Source organism: Homalodisca vitripennis, chromosome 3 (assembly GCF_021130785.1).
Source record: "Homalodisca vitripennis isolate AUS2020 chromosome 3, UT_GWSS_2.1, whole genome shotgun sequence".
In the NCBI taxonomy this organism is placed as follows: Eukaryota; Metazoa; Arthropoda; class Insecta; order Hemiptera; family Cicadellidae; genus Homalodisca; species Homalodisca vitripennis.
Window position 1 is genome coordinate 84,434,991 of NC_060209.1, and position 11,282 is coordinate 84,446,272.

The window sequence follows — 11,282 nt, forward strand, 5'->3', positions numbered from 1 at the left end:
AGGATCATCTTATAAACTTTCATGTCTAGAAAAGCTCAATTCTGGAAGGTAAAGTTGGGAATTTGGATAATTGTGTTGTCTGTTATAAAAATATATAAATAATATTGTACTTGAATAGATAAGGGTCAAAGACTTAACCAGAGCAATGTATCATTAATGCTCGATTACAAATATAAAGCGTGTATAACAAAGAGCTTTGTTATTATTATATTTATTTTATTTTATTCACCAACGGCATACACCATTTTACACTATTACAAAAAATAAAATAAAGATGGCCAACAAGTGTAACAAGATTAAAAGTAATTAATTTAAAAAGTAATTAATTAAGTATTAATAATTAAATTATGAATAAATTATTTGAGACAACTATTATATAATAATGGAGTTCATGCTAAGAAAGCAAGCAACAACTACTAAACTATGCAAGCGAAAACAAGAATTTAAATGTAAAATCATTAGGAAAATAACTTTAGAAAAAGTAACAATAAGTTAACAGTATAAAAATAAGCAGAGAAACAAGCAAATAACTGTAAAAATATGTAAATATTAACAGAAAAATAAATAAATAAATAAATATATATATATATATATATATATATATATATATGTAAAATAACAATGTAACGATATAACAATAGACAAAGATAACAAGGAATAAATATGTATGAACAATAACAACGTAAACTAAATGACAAGCTAATAGACAAGCTAACAACAAAATAAATTATAAAAGTAGCACATTGGAGGATGAAGCAACACTGATCAGGCTTTCATCAGCAGCAGCTCGCCGAACCGCACCCAGGGCTGCAACAAAGAGGTCGACTGAAGAGCCGATGTCGTTCCAAAAACGCATGAGTCTAGGTATGGGACTAAATCGAAGATAGTTGGTCCCAGCATGGTCAGGCTAGAAGAGGCGCTGATGTCTGGTGGATCTGGCAGGAACGCGGAAGTTGATTGACTCCAGTAAGAAGGGGCTGCTGACTTGGTTATTGAGAAGCTTGGAAAGGAAGATACAATCAGCCACCCTCCTCCTGCGTTCAAGACTCAGAAGACTATAAGCAGCTGACACCTCATTGACTGGAACTTCACGAAGTCAAATCCCGCACGACATCCCAGGAACCTGATGAAACGTCTTTGCACCGACTGGAGATGATGAATCTGGCAGAGCTGATATGGAGACTAAACTACAGAGGCATACTCAAGTAACTTGCGGACAAGGGACTTGTAGAGAACCGTAGAGGCATGGGTATTCAAGCCATGTTTTGAAGAACGGAAGACCAAACCAAGCATACGAGAGGCCTTGGCGCAGATCTGACTGATGTGGAGATCAAACTCAAAAGAATAGTCGATAAGAACACCAAGGTCCTTGATGGTATTGCATCTCTCCACCCGGTCGCCTTCGAGAAAGTAGTCGGCTAACACTGGATCTAATTTCCTATTGAACGTTATCAACTTGGTCTTGGAAGGATCCACAGTCATATCATTCGCACGAGATCAGTCAAAAAACATCGTCAAGAGCATCCTGCAGAGACTGGCAATCATTTTGAGATGCAACTTCCACGAACAGCTTGATGTCGTCCGCAAAGAGAAGAAAGGGGACCTTGATGACATGTTTAATATAATTGATAAAGATTGAAAACAAGCATGGTCCAAGGTGAGACCCTTGTGGAACACCAGAACTTGCAGTAAAGCTAGTTGAGACGCCAGCACCAAGGCGCACGGCAAGTTGACGATCGGTAAGGTAGCTGCTGAACCATTGCAACATTGTGCCAGGAAACCCGTATTACTCATTGTTATAAAAAAATACAAGCACTCATCATAAAAAGACATGAATCATAACTTCTATAAAAGTTTCTCCAAATAGATTACAGAGAAACAAAGATGTTAGAAGAAAATAACACTACAGTAGAGACAATAAAACAAAAAAATCATTTAATTTGGATGTTGCATAAAGATCATTGATACTACATCACAAAAGAAACTACAGTTACGACTGTCAGATAATTATGCTTCTAATAAATGATCAAATGTATATACATTTATTGCTATTGCAATTTTGAATAATAATTTTGTATATTTAATGAGACTTTGTGTGTTGTACCAAGCACAAGATTAATGGTGAGATTAAAGTGGTGTTATAGAAACTACAGTTACAACCATGAATATTTTGTTTATTTAATGAGACTTTTTCTGTTGTTTTAAGAACAAGGTTAGTGGTGAGAATAAAGTGATCCTTTAGAGATGGAGGATCCGGCTCGAAGGACCAATAAAATGTCTAATATTAAACTCACACTTCGATAGCTGAGCAGATGGAGCCCATACGTTGATTTTCTAAGAATAACTATTAGTCGAATGGGGAAAAAGAAAAATACGGAATAAGATCAAAGAACATAGTATTAGAAAAAAGGCACACAATTAAATCAAGAATACAGTGTGTTAAAATGGTTTTCGTTTCTATTAAAAAATGTCCAAAAATAATGTCCGAATTAGTTGAGGCTTTTAAATCTTGGTTGAGGAGAAAATTGTCTCTAATTACGAAGGACCATAAGAATGATGAAGCACTGTTACCTTGCACCGTCCATTGTCTGATACCTTGACACAAATGAAGTTGGCTTGATTGCAGTTCGACCTGGGTTGCTTCCAAGGAACGTTGCACTGTTGGAGTTCTTGTTGATGTATGAAGATTCCACATTCACTAGACACTATCCTCGGTTCACTCACGAACGCTGAAGTTCCACAGGGACAAAGTTACTTTTGGCTCGTTAACAAGATAAAGCCCGGCCTGGGGGTGACGGATAATTGCCATAGAACGGCTCAAAGGTTTACAAAGAACAAGACAAGGGGGCACGGCCCAAACTAAGTTAAAGCTGGTATTGATGTACGACCGAGCGGTACGGAGTCTGTAGAAGAACTGCCTGAGATGCCTCGGAGGGCTTTTCTTGTCCGCGTCCTGGACACCTGATTGGTCGACAGAAGTCACCTCATACCACGTGAAAGTCGGACCACTATAATTTGGGATGCAGGTGTGTGTGTGTGTGTGTGTGTGTGTGTGTGTGTGTGTGTGTGTGTCAAAGTCAAAGTCAAAAATCTTTTATTCAGAAAATTACAAATCTGACAATGTTTCCTACACCCAAGCACCCAAAAGGGCGCGCGAGGGTTAGGGCAATATGAATATACAAATACTATATCTATTTCATCCTCGTGGCAGCTAGCTATTTGTATCGTATTTAGATTACTACTAGAAATTTAAAATTTTACAAATATGCCAAAACTCAACTACACAACCAACATACAAATATCACCTTATACAACAATCATAAATAAACACACAACTTCAAACTTACACCAACAACGTGCTATAGAAAATTTTTGCCTATAAAGTTAAATAGTACTAAATAACAAGGAAATAAAATTTAACAATATACAACAATATAAAATTAAACAATTATTTATAGGTTATATAATTTATACCCCCATAACCGCGCCAACATCCTGTTCTAGACCATGCACTAGGAGTATGCTCCAACACTCTCTTAAAAATAATTTTTATAAAACACAATCTGTAGACTTTATATTAATTAACAGGGATATATTCTATAATGTGATAACAGGGACGTAAGCTATAGTAATAAGATCAGTTAGACTATGTAATAAATAACAAGGAATGTAATATAACAATATAACAAGACATAAACTATAAAGTGATAACAACAGATAGACTATTATAATGAATAACAAGACATAAACTATAAAGTGATAACAACAGATAGACTACATAATGAATAACAGGACATAAACTATAAAGTTATAACAACAGATAGACTATATAATGAATAACAGGACATAAACTATAAAGTTATAACAACAAATAGACTACAGCGATATAACATATACAATACTATAAAATGATAACTGATGAAACAGTTAACAGAGAAAACTTACAGTACAACAGATTGTGGTTAATTAAGTCTGCCAGTCTGTTATATATTGGATTATTTTCATTTTGAATTTAGGTTTACCTACAAATACTATTTCATTGCCAAAATGTTCTACAACTGCATTATACAGTTTTGGACCCAAGTAACAGAACTGGTGTTTACTAGTTTCTTTGTTCCATCTTTTAACCTGTAGCGTAATATACTGTGCAGCTCTAGTTGATCTTTGATATTGTTTTAAGGGATAGTTATTAAAATGTTTGTGCACATATTGCAAACAACAAAACTTGTGGATCTGAAAAAATGTAAAATAATTGTATTCATTAAATATATAACTCATTCTTTCCCGACGGAAGATTCCAAAAATTATCCTCAAGGCCTGTCTCTGACACATTATTACAGGACGCAATACCGTAGGGTAAGCCCCACCATAATGAATTATTGCATATCGCAACGTACTCTCGAACCATGACAGATACAATTGTCTCAAATGTTGGCTATACAAGCAGTTTTTCATGTGGTATAGTGAGTAATTTATTCTTCTTAATTTTTTGACAACATAATCAACATGTTGGTCCCATTTCAAGTGCTGATCTATATACAAACCAAGATATTTAACCGAAGCTACAATTTCAATACTAGAACATGTGCATTCATAATTGCATCTATGTCTATGACAGTAAAATTCAAAATCCTGCTCCAATTTATCTTTCTGCTGATTATAGTAAAAAAACATTCAAACATTTTGATTTTTTTGCGTTTATTAGTAATTTATTATTAATAAGCCATGTCGAAATCCTCTCCAGGTCGCTACGAACTCTAACCTTGAGAGCTTCTCTATTGTAGGCAGAACAGACTAGTGCCGTATCGTCGGCATACGCGAATATGTTAGCGTTTAACTGTAAACTTAATAGATCATTAATGTAGATCAAAAATAGCATTGGCCCAAGGACACCACCCTGTGCTGTGCCATACTTCAGCTCAACCATCTCACTATGTACATTGTTGATTTTAACAATTTGATTTCTTCCTCTACAAAACGATTCCAACCAAGATAGAGCCCTGCCACCTATTCCGTATTTTTTAAATTTAATAACAAGTAGGTCTATATCAAGGACATCAAACGCTTTTTGAAAATCAAGATAGATAGCCAATGTGTATTTATGATCATCCAAGCTGCCAACAATCGTGCTAATGTGTTCATTCAACGCCATGTCTGTACTTCTCCCGGGCAAAAAGCCAAACTGGCTAGTGGAAAAAATTGATCTAGTAGTAAAATAATGCATTAACTTTTCTTTTACAATGTGCTCAAAAACCTTAGCCACTGTACTAATCAACGAGATCGGCCTGTATGAGGACAAATCTTTGGTATCCCCAGTTTTGTAAACTGGGATGACAGTTGCTAACTTGAAGCTTTTTGGTACTATCCCATCCTTTAGTGATTTTTTAAAAATTGAAAAAAGCACCGGTGCAAGCACATCTACATTTTCTTTAATGACATTAACACTGATACCGTCAAACCCAGAACTAAGTTTTCTTACACGGTATCGATATTAACCTAGCTGATTACAACATCAGCTAGGTTAATATCGATACCGTGTAAGAAAACTTCATGCTCAGTGTTGTCCTCATAAAACAAGTTTTCTCCAAACTCCTCATACCTTAAATTGGATACAATGCCACTGTAGTATTCATTAAAAGCATTTGCAACCACTAATTCATTGTTATTCACACTCACTGTAACACTGTTAACTGTAATTTTATCTAAACCCTTCTTTTTACTCTTAATTAACTTCCTAACAACATTCCAGTACTTTTTCGAGTCACCCTTGCATTCTTGAATTAAACTTGAATAATAATTTATTTTAGCATATTTGATTTGCCTGTACACAATCTTAGATATATTTCTATATTCAATTCTTAAAGCTAAGTTATTCATATCTCGGGCATAAGCCTTATATATGTTATTCTTGTACCTTATTAACTCAACAAGATAATCTGAAACCCATTCGCTTCTTTTCCTATTTCTACTGTTAACTTTTTTCAAAGTGCATGATGCAAGGTGACATGCATTATAAATATCATAGAATCTTTTTACAGCCTCATCTACATCAATACTGTCCATAACCAGACTCCAGTCGGCCCGAAATAACTGTCTCTTCAGAAGACCATTATTCAGAATTTTACAGAACTTAATTTCATTTTTATTCTCCCTGAGATCGTCAATTTGAATATCCAAGGGAAAATGATCAGTCAAATCCAATTCCAAAACGCTACACATAAATTTAAACCCCTTAGTATTTCTTACCAGTGCATGATCTAGGCAGGACGCTGACTCGTTAACTATTCTATGTAGTTGGCGTATTTACTAAATTCTCAAAACCATAAGAAAAAAGTGTACTTAGATATTCAATGCCAGACCCTTTATTTTTTAATGTGCAAATATTCATGTCTCCCACTATTAATGTAGGAGGATCACGATTAATGTCTCCCACTATCATTTTTTAACCTTAAAATATTTACAAATTCGTTTTTAAATTGATTATAAGTAAATCTACAATTCCTATAAATTGAAAAGAGCGAAAACTCAAGACTATTATTCAAATGGGGGAGGAGGAGTGTGACGTGGATCAGCTCGGCAGTGGGCAGTAGGATGGGCTCGAGAGTGTACACGAGAGCAGAGTCCAGGTAGACGATAACGCCACCGGCTTGATTGTCAGGTCTCGGCTGGAACAGCATGCTGTAACCTGCGATGTTGTAATTGACCTCCTCTCCGCTCTTGATCCATCCTTCAGTTAAGATAATAATTTTATAACTATAGTTCAGTGAGTTTAAATAAACTATGAGTTCATTGTAGTGTTTCCTTATACTTCTAATATTCAAACAAAATATTTTAAAGTCATTAAATACATTACTGTGGGCCATGACCAATACACAATTACAACGATGTCTGACTGTCTGTTAGCCTTATCCACATCACACTTCAGGTACCCTCGTCACCAACCCATCAATTTTCAACAATTTAGCCAAATCGTCCATTGTTGATATTCTGGTTTTCTTATCATCGTCCGATTTTTTCACCCATATTTTTCCCTCAACCACCCATACATATTAAAACCGATTTCTTTGAGTTTTTTTGCATTGAAAAGCAGGTGTTTATTATACGGTGTTAAGTGTTCATTGATATAAACGTTGGTCATGGGCACTCCCTGAACGAAATCAGAAGACTTTAATGCCTCTGTTCTTTGATGCAATTTTGCTTTTTTTCAAAACTGCATCTCTCTTTTGCCGGTTAGAGAACTGCACAATGATAGGCCTTGGTCCTCTGAGATTTTTTACAGGTATTCTATGTATGGCTTGAATATCGTTATCAAATTCAACAGACTCCCCCACCAGACCAGCAACCTTCTGAACAATGGAAGTCATCTGTTCACCATCTACTTCTGGGATCCCCTCAATTTGCAGGTTCCTATTACGGTTGTACTGCTACAGCTCTTCAAATTGAATTTTAATTGTAGCCAATTCTCTCTTAAAATTTAAATTTTGAGTCTCAATAGACAAATTTGATGTTTCAATAGATTTAACTGTCAACTTGAGTTCTTTCACCACACTGTCATAATCATCAATCTTATTTGAAAAATATTGTAAAGAGGTTTGAAAGTCATCAAGTCTTGTTTTATAACAAGCTTCAAATTCTGAAAATTGTTTTTTTGATTGTATCCTCCATTTTTTTGAGGAATTCATTCTGCATTTTTGTAATAATATCCTGTGAAACGGTTTCTTTCGATTTGCTCGACTTACTAGCACCAATACAGCCCTTGCACTTCCATCCACCTCGTCTGGTATCACCCATGCGGTTCCAGTTTTTCTCAAGAATATCAGCACATTCCAGGTGTAGTCTAATGTCACACGAGGAACATACAGCAAACGAAAGCGGTTCACTAGGCAAGGGATCACTACACGACGAGCAATCACTCATTTCGAAGCGACAGAAGACGGAGCAACAAGGAAAGACGTCTGTACCGTTCGGCTGCCACGACACAAGTCGTGTGTGTGTGTGTGTGTGTGTGTGTGTGTGTGTGTGTGTGTGTGTGTGTGTGTGTGTGTGTGTGTGTGTGTGTGTGTGTGTGTGTGTGTGTGTGTGTGTGTACAAAGATACATGAAAATAGATTGCTTATAATTAAAATGGTATCAAACAATGGTGGAGAAAGAGCAAGTCTAAATAAAATACAATTTTGGTTATTAGTAAAAAACTATATTAATGTGTAAATTTGATTTATTATTATAAATAAATATGAAAACCTAACAAGAGAACACAATTTTAACCATGATTATTTTGAGGGAGGCTAAACAAAATCAACATTAAGTAGTTCTTTATTTTTTTAGAGTATAATCCGCAGCTGATTTGAGCGATTCTGTAGATAATTGAGTATAAATCATGGCTGACACATATTTTCTGATACAGGACACGCCAGAATGGCCAATAAATGAAATTTTATTTCATGGTATGGATTTAAAAATCTGCATGTAGAATAAAATTTAAAAAATGGTTAGTAAAATTAAGAGAAATAAGAAAATGTAAGTAACTTACTTTTATCATTATTCTTTTTTAACAGGACTCTTTGCACTTAGAACCTTCCGGGCTTCGCGTAATAACAGCCCAAATATATATGTTCCTATCTGGTAGTTCACAACAGAAGTAAGTAAAATATATGTTGTGTTAGAGATTTTTGTAAAAGTATACAGTTCCACACTCAAGCTATTCTCTGTCAATGTTTAATATAATGGTATCACTAATTAAAAAATATTTCATGACCAATCTTAAAATCTAGTTTACGTACTGATTGCGAAATAATTACTCGTGCTTGGAATACATCTAGGATATAATTAATGAGAAAAATCATGTCTATTAGTAGACGTTCCATTTCAAAAATTAAGTATATTTACTCCTCAGAAATATTTCAAATGAAATTTTCCCACCACTCAATCATTATTCTCACTTATTTGCAGGTTTAAATTAGAAAAAACACAATCAATAGAAAATAGTTTTAAATTAAAATAGACAATGTTATTGAATATAAAGAGATGTCATTCTGTGTTGTATTCAAAGTTTTTCAGGAATATGTCAACAGAAAACCTGCAACCTTTTTATATCTTTGGTTTTAAAAATGTATAACTAATTTTATAACCTTTCTCGAGTCCAACAAAGAGAACTTTGGTGTAATTACTGGATTCTGCTGTAACACAAAGGCTGGGACACGGCTTCAAACAACTGTACCTCAACGAGATAAAGTACTTCCATGAGTTTATCTCTGAAACGGTCAAACGGAGCAAACATGGAGCAGTCCCTAAACATTACGAGTACAAATCCCTAATCCCACTGTGTCTGGTAATTGAAGATTTAAATGCATCGGGCTTTAAGATGGTTGATTGTCACAAATTTCGAGTTTTGGACCACTGCAAACTGTTCACAGAAGATTGAAGCTATTGAGATTTTTATTTATTTGAGAGACAAGCTGGACTACAAGAAACAATTTGGGGTTTTTAAGAAAAACAATAAGAATGATGTATGTTGAATACTTTATAACGAAATAATTTATTCTTTTAAAATAAAATCCTTCAAGGCACTGATACACAATGATCCTTGGTTCACGATTGTGATGTTTAGATTCAACGGGAAAGGAAAACATGTGTCTATAAGAATTATTGATATCTAACATATTAAATTGAGTCCTCCATTCTAGAGTTTGTAACATTCTTATGAATGTCCGCCAACCTACAGGTATGTCAAGCCTGTTTGAATGATCTGTACCAAATCTATTGTGATTTGCTAAATATGAATCCTTTCAGAATTGAGCCGTTAGTGCTTATAAAACTAGTTAATAGATTTGACTTCCTTGGTTTTGAGGAGGTTTCTTCAAACAGTCGCAATTGCAGTGTTTTATATACAAGGTAATTCACGAAGATATAAACAAACTGAGGGAGCTCATTCTACAAGTAAAATAATGAATAAAGTTTATATAAACATTTGTTCGGAAATGCTTCGTTAGCGAGTTACAGCTGGCGAACGATTTCCCCGCTATTCAGCTCACCGTGTGAAATGAGGTGTTCCTAAAATTCTGGTAAGGTAAACTAAGGGGCGAATTCAATCGTTCCTTATAGTTTTTAAAACTTGCATATGATATTACTTACAAGGACTGACACTCCATTACCACGAACAGGAGAATATGCACATAAACTGAAACTCAGTTGTCAGGTCTCAAAATTATTTAAATTCTACAATTACAGAACATCATTACACATATTCGCGACTTCAAAGATTTCTGTATGTGTGCTAGCATCATACTGTATTAAATATATTATAAACTTCATCAGGGACTCCCTGCCTTCTGCCAGCATCAAGAAGATAGTAAGATTAACTTCAACGGCTGCTCTCTGTTTTCTACCAGCAGCAAGACGTCATAAGGCATGTTCTGCACTCCACCAATCGTACGTTTTCTTTTCCCATCCTTAAATCGTTTTAAGTGTTGTTGATTTCACCAGCAGATCTTTGTTAATCTGTCAATCCCATATCATTGTCAGTTAGAAATATACTCTATATATGTACATGTAAAGTTAGGTACTCTTGAGTAATAACTAATGTTTTGTATACGTATACCTTTGCGACTTACAAAAGCTCCTTAGGTTTGTTTCTAGAGTACACAAGCTACATGTTTGATTTATATATATTATATTATATATAATATTTAACATTAAACAGTTCAATGGACAAGTTTAAATCTTCCACAATATAATAATAATAATCAGACTTCGCATAAATTTGGACAGGTACTAAAAACCAATTAAATACGTAATAAATTTTTTTTAACTATTTGGATCGAAAAGCACACAAAATTTTTAATTCAATCCATCTGTGAATAGCTGCCATTTCGGGCTCGGTTGCACGTTTAAAGTCGGATTTCTGGCATTGTATTCTACTAATAAAGACCTTTAATTTGATGTGCATATCAATCTATGCTTCTGTTTAAGAGTTTCCTCCGACTCCTTGTGGGCCGTCCCCCTGAAGTGGTATCAGCTCATTGAAATTATAGTAAAATATTCTTTTATGCCTAATAACAGTGTACAAACTTGTATAGTTCCATCTGTAAGGGCTAAAAATATTAAGCCGTCCCGGGGTGACCCTATTAGGTCATCAACCCTATATATTTCATAAACCTCCATAACCATTACAAGTAAACGATGTTGTAGTATACGTTTATAATGTTTCAAGAGCATAGTTATAATATTCCAAAAACAAAAATAAAAATGTAGTTTGATTGTTAATGTTAGGTATTGTAAACTGGG